At 37.1% G+C, this 15,597-nt stretch overlaps 1 protein-coding gene across 3 annotated transcripts in view; it reads left to right on the top strand.

The window, feature by feature from the left end:
- Positions 1–2,222: 2,222 nt before the first annotated feature.
- The window catches only part of gulp1b (GULP PTB domain containing engulfment adaptor 1b), a 125,626-nt gene continuing 112,251 nt past the window's right edge, over positions 2,223–15,597 (top strand). For 2 of the 3 annotated variants that reach the window (XM_049479333.1, XM_007248802.3), the window contains exon 1: positions 2,223–2,344. The gene's annotated coding sequence lies outside the window, so the exon portion shown is untranslated. The remainder of the gene's footprint in view (positions 2,345–15,597) is intronic. The other variant, XM_007248805.3, reaches the window with a different exon arrangement.

The raw sequence follows: 15,597 nt of genomic DNA, 5'->3' as shown, positions 1-15,597 counted from the left end.
AACTCCAGCAGCACCGCTGTACCTAAACCACTCCTACCACCAGTACAACACACACTAATTCACACCTCCATGCCAGAGTTACTGCAGGGCTGAGAATAATGACCCACCAGCCAAATAATAGCTGATCTGTGGTGGTCTCTCTCTCTACTGTGGGGTCCTGATTATTGAAAAACAAGGTGAAAAGAGAATAATAAAGTATACAGAGAAACAGATACAAGACTACAGTCTGTAACTATAGAACTACAAAGTGTCCTGCACATAATATTCTTACTAGACTGTGTATAAAAACCTTGTGCTGAGTGTTTTAGACTGGTATTTGACCCCAGCAGCAATCTCTTTTCTCTCTATGTTTTGAAGTCTTGGGATACATTTCTGCAGTGTTCCAGAAAAACGCTTTAAGAAAGCAGCAGATTATCGTTTAAGCTGATAATAAAAGATGGAACATAATCCAGCTGGCTGGGCTGCACTCAACCCATTTGTGCCATTCTACCCCAGTGAACAAATCCCGCTCAACCGAGGGACGGTTATTAAAGTGCCTGCAAACAAATCATGGCTGGCAAATGGGATCCAGATTGTGGATTCTGTTGGCACAGCACACACCATTGATTATGCACTACATCTAACGAGGGGGGGGGGGGGTTTGTTATGCTGGTAATCAACATGTGCAGATGCACAGAGATTATACATTACACAAACACAGGTGAGCAGCATCTTCCGCTAATTGTTCCATCAGCCACTGATTAGTCAGAACAATCACAGGCCAGAGAAAGCGGTGTTACCATATGTGCCTATTAGCCCATTATAAGCTATTCAAGGCTGCTATTCCTCGTTAGCAAGTTTGCAAACAAATCTGGCCATCAGCATAGATGGGAATTTTCAAATCAGGTAACACATGAATATAACACATGAATATATGTATATATCATAGACTGTATATAGCTGGACAGAGCATCGTCTCTTAAAAGTGAAGCCACCACAGGTCGGGCGCCCCCTGCTGTTCGGCTGCAGAAAGCTGTGTAACTCCACCCATCCCCATAGGTTTCAATGGCAAAACAGACAACTTTCAATCACGTTTTTTTCTAATATACTGTAATTCTACCTCCATTATTTAAATGCAACAGCTGGTGTAACCTCTGCTTATATTGTCACATTTTTATATCCCCACAGAATTCGGTTTTTAAAACTTTATTCGGCTCTATTCAAAAAAGGTGTGGTTATGGTAAAAGGGCTGCTTATGGGCGGGACCAATAACAGACCGTCAGCTCCGCTCCGCCCCGCTCTGCAGTCTGTGACCGCGAGGCAGCCCTCAGGGGCGGGGTTATTTAAATGAGTAGGCGGTCTCTCCACAGCCTTTCTCCCTCCTCTGGTCTCTACTGCGCAGACTCTGGTCTCTGAATCGCCAAAATGGAGGAAGATTTTGGCTTCATTTTCATTGAATGAATGGGAACGGCGACACGGCGTCCATCTTTATATACAGTCTATGGTATATATATATATATATATATATATATATATATATATATATATATATATATATATATATATATATATATATATATATATTCTTAAGATGTTTGACTACCTTAGGTCTTGATTATCAAACACCAGTTTACACCATCTGCAATCAGATATCAGCTAAAGTAAGTACTGAGGTGAATTGTTTTAGCAGGGATTATACAGTAATCCTATTTCGTGGAGGTTGGTGCAGATATTTGGAATTTCAGACCAGGACTCTACTCTCTCTGTGGAGTAGTGTTTAAAGTAAGATCACACTGGGGTGGCACACTGGTGCCCGCATGATTTCAAAAGCTTTGGCAAAGTGCCAATTGATTGCCCATGTGTGCCCTTCTGACCTTCTAAGCCACCCCTACTAGATGAAGTAAATGTAACAAGGCGCTGTATAGGGTCTTTCCGCAGCTGAACATGCATAGAAATGGATGTCAAAAACGACACAAAGTTTAAAAAATACAAAATTAAACGTGTTACTTGCATTTAATCTAATAATAATAATGTTTCCAGTTTTAGCCACATCTCCTCTGGAATGTACAGGTCTCGTGCTGTGCAGTAGGTGATCTCTTTATTTATTTAGAGTGCACCGCTGCAGGAACATCTGGATCACCTCCCTGTGCTGTTCTGTGCAGATGTGCAGCGCGAGCGCTTTAAGTGAACAGCAGGCTGCGCATTCCAGTAGAAACGCGCCGTTTTGAACGCTCCACTGACGTCACTAAACTTTTTAAGCAGCTCGAGTAAAGCGGAGTAAAGCAGTCCGGTAACGGCAGCGCGAGCGGACGCGCACGGAGCCGCGCGGGTTTACCGGGAATACGGCAGGAACGCGTCGGTTCCGGTGAGTTACAGGCTGGGTTTGTGTTTATCTGTGTGTTTATCTGTGGTTTGAAGGGTTTAGACGGAGCGCCGGAGGGTAAACCGGTCCGCCTCCGGGCTCCGGGCTCCTGGCTCGGAGGGTTTGTTTGGGTCGCGCTGGGTAAAGTTCCGCTGGGCGGAGTGGGGCAGTTTCCGGGGCCGGAGCAGTGAAGAGCGGTGCCGGCAGGCTGAGCTGAGACGGCCCGCTGTTCGGGGGCTGATTATGGATGTGGTAGTTTTGTATTGGTGACAGTTTCAAGTGCCAGAAACGTCAGTAACACAACGAGCCAGCGGGAGGTTCATGTTCAGTAAATGTGTGTTAAAGTGTTAAAGCAGTTAATTTATCGTTAAATTAATACTGTGTGTGATAAAATGTAATTTAACACTGAGAGCATTGATTTAGCACTGACATATTTATTATGTTAGAGAGAGAGAGAGAGAGAAAGAGAGAGAGAGAGAGATGCCCATATGGGAAAAAATAATATGTACAGCTCTGGAAAAAAATTAAGAGACCACTTCAGTTTCTGAATCAGTTTCTATGAATTTTTGCTATTTATATGTGTATGTTTGCGTAAAATCAACATTTTTGTTTTATTCTATAAACTACAGACAACATTTCTCCCAAATTCTAAATAAAAATATTGTCATTTAGAGCATTTATTTGATAGAAAATGAGAAATGTCTGAAATAACAAAAAAGATGCAGAGCTTTCAGACCTCAAATAATGCAAAAAAACAAGAGTTCAGAAATCAATGTTTGGTGGAATAACCCTGGTTTAAAATCACAGTTTTAATGCATCTTAGGATGTTCTCCTCCACCAGTCTTACACACTGCTTTTAGGTGACCTTATGCCACTATTGGTGCAAATTTCAAGCAGTTTAGCTTGGTTTGATGGCTTGAGATCCATCTTCTCTTGATTTATATTCCAGAGGTTTTCAATTTGGTAAAATCAAAGAAACTTATTTTTAAGTGACTGTATATGTATTTATTTAACCCTCTGTGGCATTCAATTTATTGTATTTGAAAGAAAAAAATAAGCACTGCTTTAAAAGATCTGACTGCATAATATGTTTTTTTTACATATTGATGCACATATACATATTTCATCATTTTCTCTTAAATGTATTTCAATTTAAAATGTTATAACATTAGATTCATCTTATTAATTACTGGCATTGTATTACATGTGGCTTCGATTACAGAAAAAGATTACTCCACCTCCAGAGGAAATGTTAAACCTAATTCCTCTCACTGATTTTAATTAATAGACTTGTGAATATATATATATATATATATATATATATATATATATATATATATATATATATATATATATATATATATGTCTTCGTCACAAAAAAGGGGTTTGTTGGCAAGGGCAACACTGTGCCATCAAGCATTATTATATTTGTAAATGTACAAAAATGATTTTAAAACAAATATATTTACCAGTGTTAAATCCAAGGCTGTGTATTGGAAAGACCTTGGCGATACAATAAGTATTACGATACAGGTATACAATCCAATATATCATAATATATACTGCGATACTGAAAACAAGACAATACATACACAAATTGTAGAAGACTGTTATAGTACAAACAAACACAATATATATGTATATTTATAAAATCTGAGTAAAGAAAAAGTTTATTTTTATCCAATCAGAACAGTGGGATCTAACATAATACAACACTACTATTTAGAGTGCACGGCACTGTCAGTCATAGTACCTAGTCTACTACATCTTTGGAACAATGTATGTGTTGATGAATGACTTGAAATAAAACATATCATCATACATTGGCTTTCATTGAAAGTTTTGAAATGGATTTGAGTGTAGAGCTACTATTTTGGAGATACGTGTTTTTCTTTGGACAGCGGCAATATAAACAAACACATGAACATATATTTACATATTTCTTTTCCATGATCGGTAAAATACAGTATGTTACATGAACACAATTGCTTTCTTTAAGTTTGCTTGCTTAAGCCATGGCTGTGTGAGGAATGTAGGGCTGGGTGATATGACAAAAAACTTGTATCTCAATATACAATATGATCAAAACCTTAACAATGAATATGTTAATTATTCAGGTTCTTTATTTATTTATTTATAACACCAAAACACCGTTTTTATTATTCTGTTCTCTTAATTTTGCACATCATTTGTTTTGTATGTCTTGTATTCAACAGTTTCAAATATGTCGCTTTTTACAATATATTGCAGAGCCCTAGATGGACTACATTTTATTCATTTGCAACCACTCTACGAGAATCTGCACAGCCTTTAAAATGCCTGTGGTCAGTGTTCACTGAGTCAAGTTTTTTTTTTTTTTTTTTCCAGAAGTTCCTTTTAAGCTTCAGTTCAAGTTCCCACTTTCAGACTGATGATGCTTTCTTCAGCAGTTTTTTTTTTCTTTGTATTGTGAACGAACGCTCTGACCCAGATTGGAGGCTCCAGTCCAGCTGTGGTCCAGACCTGGCGCTGTTTGTGTGAGCACTGCTGACGATATGTCTCTGGGAGTGAGGGTGCCCTTGAACAGGGTAATCACAGAATGGCACAATTAGATTCCAGTCATTCCTTGACTGGCTTAATGGCCTCGGCTGAAGTTGTCAGTCTCGTCTTGTTCTTCCCTCAAAGACACAGCGACTTCCTCTCTAGCTGCTTCAGTCAGCCGGTGTACACACAGATCAGCCCTGTAAATAAAGAATTAAAAATTAAAAAGCATTAAAAACACAGATATTTTATTATTACCAGTATTGTTTGAAAACAGTACTGTATATAATCCTATAACTACCTGTTCTTGTTGACTTCATCGCTATAGAAAGGAGTGTATGTGCATAATTACCAGGCCTTGATTTGCATGCACGCAAGGGCTCTGTACACACTGAAACACATTAGCATAGGATGTTTTATGATGCTGATGTGAATGTGTTGATTGGAATAATCTGAGGATGTCCCTCCTGAGTCTAAGCTTACACTAGTGAGACTACATGAGGTGAGGTCACATTGTGAATTAGGCTTAAATATTCTGTTTTTAAAGATGTCCTTCTGCTAAAATCCACTTTTTCTTGTTCTTTGTGAAATACAATAGATCTCTCTATTGAGAGTTGTATATGGATGCTGCACATGAAACTATTCCTTAACCTCCATTGACTGCAGTAGCTAGAAATAGAAAATATTCAGACAGGAGCTAACTAACAGCGCTAGGAACAGCATGGCAGTTCGTTTCTTTGTTATTTGTGTAAGTAACACATCAGTGTTATGTACTTTGCACAGTAATTCAGAGCTAAGGAACAAATTGTTAGAATTTGTCTATGGAACACTGAAGTACAATTGAGATAGGTAGGTGTATTTTTAGAACCTTTTACAAGGGTTTACATAGGATCTCCGGTGAATTTTGTGTTTTACAGAGACTCTAAGACTAGTTCAGTGGCTGAACTGCACTTAGCAGTGTAACGTAGAGGAGGAGGCAGGATGCAAATGCAAGTCTTTTTTTATTATCCATATTTAAACTAACAAAGAAAAGAACACTAGGGAGTATAAAAAGAAAAGGTAACTAAAACAAAACACTATGAAACAGAGGATAAACTAAAATACTGAACCAAACAAGCAAACTAAGCAAACAAAGAAACAAACTAAATGAAGCAAACCTGAAACACTGAGGACAAACACAGCAGGTCTGTGGCTAAACAAAACAGATGAACACAATTTATACACAGGCACACACTAGGGACACCTGTGGACGTAATGAGGGGGGCAGAGTTACAAATGAGACAGGAGGGGTTACAGATGACAAGGCGGGGCTAAGGCGGAGACATGACCAAAACACAGTAGCACATGGCTGGGAAACATGACAGGTAAACAAAACAAGAGAACAGAGGACAGGAGCAGGAAGGAACCAAAAAAGGAAAGACACTGGACAGACACAGGCTAAGGTGTAACAAGCAGGGCATTACACATGTTCAAAAGTGTAACATATGACATTACAAAGACCGTTATTAGTGTAAAAATGTCTTTATTTTAAAATGTTTCTAGCTGTTGTCTGTCTCGCTGCATCGCATTGCTGTTAGCCAGCCAGAGGTGATATGTTTGCATGTATGAATATTCATGAGCAAGAGCCAAAATCCTATCGTTTTCCCTCAATTTTGTACAATGCCAGATAACCTTTTATCTTTATTACAGGCACTTTAACAGCTCCAAGTTATGTTAATATGGTTCTTTAACCAGTGGCCCTACCTTTTCTGAACGTACACTGTGGTGTTCTCTTTCAACAGGATAATGGTCATCCTGCTGCTGTCTCAGGAGCTTGCTTTTCTTACCATGATTCAATATTTTCATTTGTGTGTGGGTGTATGTAGCTGGCTCAGCAATGTAATGAGATTACAGTTGTGATTATTATTCATTACCAAGCCTGGATGAAGTGAAACTTGCTTAAATTTTTTACGGAAAAAAAAAAAAAAACTTCCTAAAGTCTGAGGTCAGTACAAATGGAGGGAAGTAACACTGGATAGTTTTCCAAATGTAATGCATTTGTCACCCAAAGTCAGGGTGGGTGAGTGGCAGAAATCACATGCACATTATTGTGATGTAATATTTTAGCATGTCTGTTCAAATGGACAATTGTAGCCTGACTCCACCAGTTATGGTCTTTATCATTAGGCATGTCTAAAAAAAAGCAGTAAGAGCTTACCAAAAATGTTTGACATGTATAAAAAAATATTTACACCCAGAAGGAAGTGTGGGATTGCAGTGCTTTTCAGAAGGAAGATAAAGGGTACCAGAAACAATAAATGCTGAATACCTAAACATAAAATGCTTGATACGGACAATATTTATTAAGCTACACAGATACAGAAGGAGTGTATAATACATGTGTAACACAACATACCAGACATCTCTGCATGGAGTTGTAGAGGTTCTTAATGTTGTCCTGTGATAATAAAGAGAGTTTGAATATTCTCACTCAGATTTTGTGGTAGGGGTGGAGTGTTAATAGCGTTCCCGCACATTGACAGTCGGACATAGGATCTGGGATAAGTCTGCTGATGCGGATGGCCATGCCGTAGCATCTGTGTCTTTAAGGCAAGCTGTCTGTGTGAGCGAGCATTGTCCTGTTGGAATATCGAACCGTAATGTGCATTTTAAATATTCAGGGCCACTGGTTTCAGGACCATGTTAACACAAAGTTGAGCTGTGAATGTGCCTGTAAAGAACACCAAAGATGATCTGGCATTGCATAAAATTGCACCCTACACATGACAGAAGGCCTTCTGGACATAAGATATGTGATACATACAGGGGTTGGACAATGAAACTGAACCACCTGTCATTTTAGTGTGGGAGGTTTCATGGCTAAATTGAAGCAGCCTGGTGGCCAGTCTTCATTAATTGCACATTGCACCAGTAAGAGCAGCGTGTGGAGGTTCAGTTAGCAGGGTAAGAGCACAGTTTTGTTTAAAATATTGCAATGCACACAACATTATGGGTGACATACCAGAGTTCAAAAGAGGACAAATTGTTGGTGCACGTCTTGCTGGCGCATCTGTGACTAAGACATCAAGTTTTTGTGATGTATCAAGAGCCACGGTATCCAGGGGAAAGTCAGCATACCACCAAGAAGGACCAACCACATCCAACAGGATTAACTGTGGACGCTGTAAGAGGAAGCTGTCTGAAAGGGATGTTCGGGTGCTAACCGGGATTGTATCTAAAAAACATAAAACCACGGATGCCCAAATCACGTCAGAACTCAATGTGCACCTGAACTCTTTTAGAACTTCCTACAGTTACCGACAGAAGATAAATGTTTTAAAGTGCTTCCTGTTACAGTATAGGTAAACACAGGCCCGTTGCAACAGCACAAGCAAACCAAGCAATTGGCCAAATGCCTTGAACTGGCCCCTGGGTACACATACCCTACAGTGACTATGCTCTTCTGTGGTCATCTTGAGCTAGATCTGAATGTATTTCTCATTGTTATTGTGCTTGGAGGATGAGCACCGGAGACAGAAATAGAGCTGTGCTTTGTAACAAAACCTCAGAGATAAATACATATATGAAAAAACAGATGTGCTTTCCATTAGTAGCTCCTCTGCTTGGAATCTTCTTCTGTATGATGTTGAAGTGCTGCTTTAATTTCTGCTTCAACACTGAAATGAAGTAATTAACTTTAAAAGGCTACGGTTGTTTCACACGGTTGGGCCTTGAATACTATTACTATTTGAATATATGTGATTTTTGTAAGGCTTATGGGTAAATGAGTTTATTCAAGGTTACCGCTTTCCACTTTTTTCTGCTCTCAGACTTTAAGAAGTTCCGTTCATTTCTAAATAAGTTTCACTTCACCCAAGCCTGGTAATGAGTAACCCTGACTGGCAGTTTCCAGCTTCTCGCTCTGAATGCTAACGTTTCAATAAGAGCTGAAGGATCTCACTGGCTGCTGGTCTGTGTGGTCTTTTTGTACTTTTGGCTTCTTGTTTTGTACTTTACATGCAAATGAATGTAAAAAGTCTTTTCGAGCCAAGCTGTCTGATAAATCCAGTAAAATGGTTCTCCCTGTGAGGCCGAATGACTACAGGAAATGTCTCCAGAAAAGCAGAGTGTCTTGCAGACTACTGATAGCCCTGCACGAAAACCATTACAGCTGTGAAGTGCCATTTCTGGTGATCTAGATATGCAGCTCTGGAAAAAAAAATTGAGATAACTTTAGTTTCTGAATCAGTTTATCTGATTTTGCTATTTATAGTTATATTTTTAAGTAAAATGAACATTGTTGTTTTATTCTATGAACTACAGACAACATTTCTCCCAAATTCCAAATAAAAATATTGTCATTTAGAGTATTTATTTGCAGAAAATGAGAAATGGCTGAAACAAAAAAAGACGCAGAGCTTTCAAACCTCAAATAATGCAAAGAAAACTAGTTCATATTCATAAAGTTTTAAGAGTTCAGAAATCTCAGTATTTGGTGGAATAACCCTGGTTTCTAATCCCAGTTTTCATGCATCTTGGCATGTTCTCCTCCACCAGTCTTACACACTGCTTTTAAATTTACTTAACTTAAATTAACTTTATGCCACTCCTGGTGCAAAAATTCCAGCAGTTCAGCTTGGTTTGATGACTTGTGATCATCCATCTTCCTCTTGATTATATTTTAGAGGTTTTCAATTTGGTAAAATCAAGGAAAAACATCATCATTTTTTTTTGCAGAGCTGTTAATCAGATACAGATGATTCAACATATATCTATATCTGGACCTGTTAGCGCTTTTGTGTTTGAACTAACATTGGGCTACTTGTAGGGGTGTGACGAGACACAAATATCACAAGACGAGATGAGACACGATACTGGGTTCAAAATAAAACATTTTAAGAAAACGTCAAAAATGAAAAATAGCTTGAAAACTAGAGTTTTATTTGACAAAATCATATAACGCAAACTTAACAGACTGGTTTCTCTCACACATTGATTCTATTAGAAATAGAAATAAGAATAAAAAATAAAAATAAAACTTTTCTAGGTCTTATATAGCGCAAGCAATAAGTGCAAACCACAAGCCTATGGTTTGCGTTTTTTTCTCCTAAATCTCCTGTAATTTAACTATTCATAACCATAACCAGTCATATTAAGACTAGGGTTTATGTTTTTTTCTCCTAAATCTCTTGTAATTTAACTATGCATAACCACAACCAGTCATATTAAGACTAGGGTTTATGTTTTTTTCTCCTAAATCTCTTGTAATTTAACTATGCATAACCACAACCAGTCATATTAAGACTATGCTTGAAGTGCAAACAGAGACAGAAAATTTTTTTTAATACAGTACAGAGCTAAGAGATTAGTACAGCTGCCTATGAAACAGTCACGTGTACGATTTACTTACAGTATTTACATATGCTTTGTGTCTTGTTGGTCACTCTGTTACCATTTATTGTTTCCACTGGAGCCAAAATGCAGCCAGACATACTTAAAAGTAGCAGAAGCATCTTCTATGCAAATGCCCGAATTTTCCTCTTCTGCTGAGAGCTGCTCTCACTGCTCAGCCACCACACTCGCTGCTATCACTACTGTGTTGCCAGATCCCTTTTAAAAAGTCCACACTGCACTATTTTTTTTCCCTGCAAGACAGTTTTAAGCTTGACGAGAAATATCGTCACACCCCTAGCTACTTGACTAAAACAATATGACAATATGCGCAAGAGACACGATGATGTATAATACGATGTAATATGATTAGGGATGATAATTTGGCAAGAGAATAGAGTACTGCTTTATACAGAGAAGTAAGGGAGAGAGCTGACAAAAGTTTAAGTTAACTTAACACTCTCATTATCAGTTTATTATTCTTTCAAAAAGAATGTTTTCTGGCTGAACGATGCGAACTGTTCAGGGCTAGAATAGTCGTTTTAACTTACTAAAAGACTGGCTGCATTTCTTTGTAAATTTCACTACACGTGACATGAGTAGCACTGCAGAAGTACATTTATGACTGAAAATCACTGAAAGTAAAGTACTAAAGTAAGTGTAAAGTGATGATAGCAATGCTGAGGTAAATGCATTGTGCTTTCTTGGTTTGTCTGTTTGAACACTACAATAGTTACTTGTTCTATAAATATTTTTTAGATTTTATGTTTAGGCAGTTTAATTTATTCAGTAGTGAAAAATGTGGCAAATTAATGAAAACCCACAAAAAAGTATAAATTTTTTTTTTAGACTTCTACTGCAGTAAAGAGGGACAAACTCCCCAGCAATACTCTTGATTTCAGAAGAAGTATTGGATAAGTTGTCGACAGACTTTTGTACAAAGCAGATCTGCTGTAAAGTCATAGATGCCTGAGTGAGGTAGAAATAATATATTTTTGTATGATATTCTGTCAGTCTCTCCTACAACAAAACTGGTATCTGAGTAAGAGGTGATAGTGAGAGTGAAAATTTCTTAATCTTTGTTGCAACAATTCAACTCGAACAATTAATACAGATTGGCAGTTCTTGTCAACTCTCATTTACGAGTAAAATAATATGTTCTTTTATCCTGGAACAGTAATGTTCTCACAATTCTGGCTGATTAAATCCTAATAATAATTTATTTTGTGTTTGTTGTCTGAACAGTTTGACTGATTATGCAATAATTATCTTTTATTTTCACAATAATTTGACTAATTGTCCCAAAACAAATACTTATTTTATCGTACTATTTGACAAATTTTCACACAATAATAGCTTATATTCCCAACCATTTTACTAACTATGTCATAATAATGCTTTATTTTACTAATATTTGAGTAATTGCCACAATAATGGCATACTTTGCCTAACAATTAGATTTATTTTGCATAAATCATAGTAACAGGCTTTTTAACAAGCCTGGGAATTACCTCATTTTAGCACTAGATAACCTTCAATTCCAGAGTAAATTGTTCCCTAATTTTTACTCAAAATAGATATAGTATATCATCAGTACTGTTAGCACACCAGACAACTGCATAGACATATTACGGAGAAAACAACAAACAAATCTGCATAGTAGTGCTGGGCAATATGGGAAAAATCATATGTCACGATAACGATATATATCATGATATACCACATTTAAGTATGTTTTCAGTTACTCTTCGAAAAATATGAAACAATAATATAATTGCTTACTTTTTTCCAACTTTATTTTAAAGTGACATTAAACCCAACTTTCACAAATGAGAATTACTACCTTTTAGTGCAGCAATATATATGTATCAAATGAAAACAGATGAGGTAGACGCAGTAGCAAATCTTTTCAAAAGAACAATGCGTCTCTATTGTTCAGCTCTTATGAGTTTGATAACGTAAACGTCCGCGCGTGTCCGTCAAATAACGTAAAGCAGCGTCATGTCGCAAAACCACCTTATGAAGCTTTTTTTTGCGAAAGTAGCGAAAGTAGCATGATAGACACTTTTCTATCATCCCCACGATATTTATCGTCATATCGCACAGCTCTACTGCATAGTATCATTCTTATTTTACTTTACTTTACTTTACTTTATGCATATTACAGCACTGTTTTTCCCTCTACAGTACAGTTCTGAACTGTTATAAGTCTCAAGAATTAATTATGCTCATATATTCTTATAAAATTTTTCTTCTAAGGTTCTTCATTAGAAAATGCAGTTGCTCTATATCCAAACCTAAATGGTTCTTTGCTACAAGAACTTTACTACATTCTGACATCATCACCTACATGTCTCCCTATACCTCTCCCTATACTTCACACTGATTGGTTTGTAGAATTCAATAAATTATCATTCCAGGTGCCTCTCTGCCAGAATCTGGCTCTTTTCGAATGCAGACTCATCCGTAGTAGAATGATTTTTGACAGATTCTCCTCAGATTCCTTTTGTATCTGTTTATAAATAAGGGTTAATCTACAGTTAGAGTAGATACAGGAATCACCAGCGTAAAGCTCTGAACACATACTGCTGCTTGATGTGCCCGCACACCCAGCAGAATCAGATTTTGGCTCAACAATGTTCCTTTTTTTATCTTCTATTGTTTAACGAATAAGGATAACCTGCATAAATGTCCTGTAATTGATCCAAAATTCCAATCCATCTAGAAAAGAGTTTTCACACTGCAGATGAACCGGACCATGGGTAAGTAAATGTGGGTCAAATTGTGTTCTTTTGGGCCAGACCATGGTTCACAGTACCTTTCACACCAACTATTTTGGTTTCACAGTCCGGACCAAACAAGTTACATGTGAAAGCATCCTACAAGTGGTTCTAGATAGCTTCAGTAATAGTAAAACTTTCGAGGAACCCTTTAAGAGTACTAAACTGAAACCATTTGCTTACAGTGTAATTTTCCATAGCCTGCTTTAATCTGATTGCTGCAGACATTTCAGCCAGCTTTGTTCAGCATGCACACACACACACACACACACACACTCTGACAGCATTTCATTGTCTGTATTTGTATCCTTAGCATGCACTCAACAAACTCTCAAAGTCAGAAGGCACTCTGAGCTGAGGATGGAAGAGCAGCCAGTCACACAGTCACATTCAGAAATGGCTGATTGGGCCGAACCGGGTTTTCCACTGTTTCCCTGGTTCCGTCCCCTCAGACTGAACTTTTCTGTCTGTGTGCTGTGAATATATAAAGCTCTAGAAAAACTATGAATTTGTTTGATTTTATCAAATTGAAAACCTTTGGAATATAATTAAGAGGAATATGGATGATCACAAGCCATCAAACCAAACGAACTGCTTGAATTTTTGCACCAGGAGTGGCATAAAGTTATCCAAAAGCAGTGTGTAAGACTGGTGGAGGAGAACATGATGCCAAGATGCATGAAAACTGTGATTAGAAACCAGGGTTTTTCCACCAAATATTGATTTCTGAACTCTTAAAACTATGAATATGAACTTGTTTTCTTTGCAGTATTTGAGATCTGAAAGCTGAAAGGAGTTTGGAAGAAATGTTGTCTGTAGTTCATAGAATAAAACAAGAATGTTCATTTTACTCAAACATATACCTATAAATAGCAAAATCAGAGAAACTGATTCAGAAACTGAATCGGTCTCTTCATTTTTTTCCAGAGCTGTATGTATGCAGTATACAGTAGGGGTGGGCGATATGGCTCTTAAATAATATCACGATATTTCAGGGTATTTTTGCGATAACGATATACTTGGCGATATAGGAAAACAGAAAAATAATGAATTAATTTCAGGAATATAGTATAAGAGTATAACAGTATAATCATAATGTGGCAAAATAAATAATATAGAATAAAATAATATAATGCAGCAAATAATATTGCAGAATATTTAGTGCATGCATATAAACTGCAAACTAAAATAATTATACAATAAATACACCTAAAGCTTCACAGTAAATAAAAGACTACTTTTAAGACAGAACATCACTATTACCACATATGGATTTTTAATATCACGATATTTCTGTGTCACGATATATTGTATACAATATAATATTGCCCACCCCTAGTAGACAGGTTTAGGAACTCCTTTATTAAACAGTCAGTTATGCTGCTTAATCAAGTGTGTGAGTCAGTGGATAGAACACATGGTGTGGATGTATAATTTGAGAGAGGGAGTGTATATTGTTTGTTTGTTTGTATGCGTAGAATTTTTACGATACTTTGACTTTAATAGAGCAGTTGTGGGACGCAAGACAAATTTCAGAGAACTCTGACAATAAAAGTGTATTGTATTGTATTTTATACAGTATAACTGTTATTTGACTGAATGAAGGCACTGTAATTTTGATTCTGGACTATCTGAAATCAATTTCTCTTTATTTCTGTAAAGCAGCAGTTTTCTTTAAAAATACATTTTCTTTTTTCAGTTTTTTTTTATAGTAGAGCTTGCTGTGGGATCATGGAAAACAAAGATGTAATTATTGTGTAGAAAAGATTGAAGCAAAACAAAAAACGTTTCTTAATGGTGTTGAAATACGACTTTAATTTGCATTTGTGGATTTCACAGTGATCTGTGTCTGGAAGTGTTCTTAAGGATGTGTTATCAGACATTAAGGAAACATACTGAGTTTAAGCACTGGCAGATCGTCAGCCATTATGTTCTTATTTGAACTGTGCAGTATTTCACAGTAATCTGTGTGGGTTTTAGCCTCCAAACCTGCCTCTATTTCTCTAGCCCCATTTCCACACCCTGGGATGTCAGGTATTAAACACAACAGCACACAAACAGTGTATTGCAGCCATCAAAATATGCAAACAGGTAATCATTGAGCTGCAGTAAGGTTTGCTATCATTAGCTGAATAATTTATCACCACCACTAGTATAGTGGGGACCAAGATTGTTATTGTTAACTAAAACTAACAAAATAATAAAAACTGAAAGTGAAAAAACATTTTCATTAACTGAAACTAATAGAAATGGTAATTAAAAGGAGAAAAACTGTAACTAACTGGAACTGAATTGAGAGTTTATAAAACTAAGTAAAATGAACTGAAATTACAGATAGAATACCCTTCGTTTTCGTGTTTGTAAATGTATTTATAAGTGCTTTTTCCACTCAAGCAGTTTTACAGCGGGTGGTGTTGTGCCAAAATCCTGCTCGCAAAGGGGAGTTGGATTCTGCAGGGAGTCAAAATTCGGCAGCTCAATGTGCGGCACCTCGCAGTCTGTGACATTACTTCTTGTTTACAGTGATCGTGCTAGCCATGAAATAACGACACTGAGAAAACACTGAGGAAACTGCAGAATCCTGTA

Source organism: Astyanax mexicanus, chromosome 5, assembly GCF_023375975.1.
Source record: "Astyanax mexicanus isolate ESR-SI-001 chromosome 5, AstMex3_surface, whole genome shotgun sequence".
In the NCBI taxonomy this organism is placed as follows: Eukaryota; Metazoa; Chordata; class Actinopteri; order Characiformes; family Acestrorhamphidae; genus Astyanax; species Astyanax mexicanus.
Note: the sequence above shows the minus strand (reverse complement) of the source record. Positions and strands in the feature narration are given on the sequence as shown.